Source organism: Daphnia magna, linkage group LG1, assembly GCF_020631705.1.
Source record: "Daphnia magna isolate NIES linkage group LG1, ASM2063170v1.1, whole genome shotgun sequence".
NCBI lineage: Eukaryota > Metazoa > Arthropoda > Branchiopoda > Diplostraca > Daphniidae > Daphnia > Daphnia magna.
Window position 1 is genome coordinate 16,109,105 of NC_059182.1, and position 3,547 is coordinate 16,112,651.

At 39.1% G+C, this 3,547-nt stretch overlaps 1 long non-coding RNA gene across 2 annotated transcripts; it reads right to left on the bottom strand.

Annotated features, from left to right (window-relative positions):
- Positions 1-873: 873 nt before the first annotated feature.
- LOC116934141 lies at positions 874-2,300 on the bottom strand. Of its 2 annotated transcripts, none has more exons than XR_004400534.2 (6): positions 2,242-2,300; positions 1,845-2,176; positions 1,724-1,784; positions 1,573-1,660; positions 1,432-1,512; positions 874-1,336 (listed from the first exon to the last, which is right to left on the bottom strand). It is a non-coding gene; the product is annotated as an uncharacterized LOC116934141 (long non-coding RNA). The 2 variants fall into 2 exon arrangements; XR_004400513.2 differs by having other exon boundaries at positions 1,845-2,139; positions 2,242-2,298.
- Between the last annotated feature and the right edge of the window lie 1,247 nt (positions 2,301-3,547).

A 3,547-nucleotide genomic window follows, 5' to 3' on the forward strand; every position in this document is an offset into this window, starting at 1 on the left:
CTTTCAGGTCTTTGGGGTGTACCTGATGTACTGTGGTGGCCGCAAAATCATTCAATGACTTGGTTCAATCCAGGACTTGGCTTTTTTAATAGTGGTTTACAGTTTTTATTTGCAGAGATCCTGGAGGCCCCTGATGTGTTTCATTGACGTTGGAGTTATTCAGTTGCAGAAGAGAATGCCCCTAATGTCATGTTGTCAGTGTAAATAAAACATATCCAGCATCATTCTTGTGTTTGTTGAATTATTACCTCATTCAATTCAAATTCTAAGGAGTTAAAGAAGGTCATGGTTCATTCCTTTTGTGATGCCACCATGTGAAGTTAGTTTGTTTCAGTCATTTTTTCCCTTTTCTTTTGTGCCAAGGGATTGCATTTGAAGTCAAATGGTACAAAGAAAACAATTTATTCACTGATGTTTCACCGACTGTGAAATCTATGGAAATAAGTAGTAGTGATGGCTGGACTTAGAGTGAAATAGATTGGGGAAACAAATGATCTAAGTTTATCTTTGATTTGTATAAAAAATAATAAGATGAAATGAAATAAACACGAAAAATAGATTAAAATTAAAATTGTTTTTATTGTCCCACCTCCTCCCGACAATTCCACCACTATTTTACACAACAATAAATATACACAAATATTTACACAAACATACATACACTTAACTAAGTTAACCCGTTGGCTGCCAGGCCACGCAACCCGTAGGTTGCTTAAACTACAGTAACTAAGCATCGCGTCTTAAGGATCGCGAACAAGGTGGGACTTGTCCGAAGACAAGTCCGGGCTGACACGGTGACGGAATCCATTACAGGGAATGCACACCCTCAGGAATCCGCCACCGCATCGACAAAGAGAAGTCCCTACTGGTGCATTGCCTAAGGCGCCTTGCGGCGAAGGCCATTGCGGCCGGTCCCTACAAGCTACAAAAAAAATGGGACGCAAACGGGGTGGCAGCCAACGGGTTAACTTAAACATAAGAATGCAAAATAAAACAATACCAGAGCGACGATCCACGGTGAGTTCCCTACGTGAAGGGCGAAGGAGAAGCCGGCGACGAGGTGATGGCGTAGACAAAGCCGGTGACGAGGTGATGGCGTAGACAAAGCCGGCGACGAGGTGATGGCGTAGACAAAGCCGGCGAAGAGGTGATGGCGTAGACAAAGCCGGCGAAGAGGTGATGGCGTAGACAAAGCCGGCGACGAGGTGATGGCGTAGACAAAGAGGGCGAAGACGACGAAGACGACGAGATGGAGATGAAGGCGAAGACGTAAACGAAGACAGCGATGAGGTGAAGTCGTAGACAACAACGACAAGAAGACGAAGAAAATGTAGTTCTAAATAGATTAAATGAGGCAAAAAAAGAAGTAAGTGATTTTGAGCGGAAAATGGCATTTGTCTGATAAAACGATGAAAAAGACAAAGAACTTACGCGTGTGGTCCACTGGGGGCGAAACTACCGAAATTGTCAAAACGGCAGTGTTGTACCAAAGGAAGATGAAAATTTGCAGTTCTATCACAGAAGTTTTTCTTACAACACAACAATGCTCCATAATGTTGAAACTTAAAATACCAAAAAATGGAGATGTTTTTTAAAGCATATCCATGTGAGCTGGCTAAGTAACAGGGAGAAGAACAGCAGGATTAACAATGCAGATTTTCTGTTTATACAATAAAGATTTATTAAAAATGACAAATCCAGATAATCCACCAAATTAAAATACCGTGATGATGACCCTTATTCAATGTTGGGATTCAGCAGACTAAGAAGAGAGGAAGAGAAGCCTGTGTAGAGAAAATTGTTACAGATGTGTGTAGTGGAAGATAATTAATGTTCTGAAATACCACAATGAAGAGCTGAAGGGTATGGATGATGGTTGGCTTATCAGAGAAACTTGGAAATCTGGATACCTGGGATGCTGAGGGCTGATGGTTAGCAACACAAAGTAGATGAAGCCTCTGTCGTTGACTGACAAGAGAACACACCACTAAGCTTAAACAAAAGGCTTGAGGTCAATTAACAGTATTTGAACTAGATGGTGATCTTCATGTAAGCATTAGTGGTCTTCTTAAAGTGTCAGGATCTCTTGTGGTACATTGATAGCAGGAATGCAGGCTGCTGGTTCAGCAGCTGGCATGGCTGACAAGGCGAAACACCAACACATACAAAAAGAAAACTATTTCAAGGGATTCCTTTTCAATACATACCCAACGATAGCAATACTGATAGATAACAACAAACCGTAAACTTTTTGACGAAAAATCCTTTGAAACACATAACAGGGTAACGTAACAAACACCGATTTAACTTGTCACTCATAATCTTCATCATAGACGCACATCAACGCCATCTAGAGTTTCCGCCTAGAACCCAAAATTATATTTTACTTTGAATATTGAAATAAGTAAAATATTTGCTTTTAAGTACTTGAATTTTGCTAATCTCTGATAGCTGAATTCCAATTTTAGGCATAACATCCTAGAATATCAACACTAGTTGCAGCACGAAACGCAAAACATTTGTAGGTAAAACTGGCGTAGCTCGTAGGATCAGGCTGTATTGTTGAAAGCAAAAAAAAAAAACACGGAATAATAGCTACCACACCCTAACGAATGCGAGAAAAGTATTTTAAATTGTTAGAACAATACAGCTCACTTTTTACTTTTTGCAGATTGTCACGAAAATTTTCAGGACGTGACCGGAAGTAGCCGATATCTCCGGAAATAGTGATCCCAAAACAAAACGAGTAGGATTTTCGTGATCCTTATTAAATTTGGGTTTGGAATGATTTGTTTTTAGCCAAAAGTCGGATTTGACCAAAATCGCGATTTTTCATGAGTTCAGGAAAATTTGCGATTTTTGACGATTTTCGGGTATTTTGAGTTGATACATGGAGTCGACCCCAAATTTGACAGAATCACGAAAATTTGAATCTTTTTTCTGACAGACCAACAAATAAGGAGTTATTTGGCATTTTAGAACCGGAAGTAAAACCGGAAGTTGAAATTCCAAAAATCTAAAAAATGAACTTTGTTCTCCTTCAAATGGTTAACAAAATGTTAATAGTTGTAAAAGTAAACTATTGTTAATAAAAGCTATGCGGTGTTTTAAAAGTTCTAAAAGTACAATTTCAGTTCTGACACCTAAATAGACTTGAATCTAAAAAGCATACATTTAACACAATTAAACCACTTACTTACTTGGTATTTAGTGAAAACCTGCAACCGAAATATGACAGTACTTGTCAAAACAATGTTTTGGGTTCTACTAGTATCTGGCTAGATGCAGCTAGACTACGGAAGGCTTTTTCAATGGTTCGTCTGCTCATGAACTTTCACATATGCGTGAATATAAATGCCATGAGGAATTACAGTTTTATACTTTTATTACCCTCCACTTATCCATGTATTGGTATTCTTCATGAATTAATCAACAAGTATCATCAATCAATCCCCCTGAATAGTGAAGAACACCTCTGGGTTTTAAGAATAAAGATTGGGTGCCACTGCTAAACGCCACCTGCCAGTTCCAAGCACAGATTCATTGG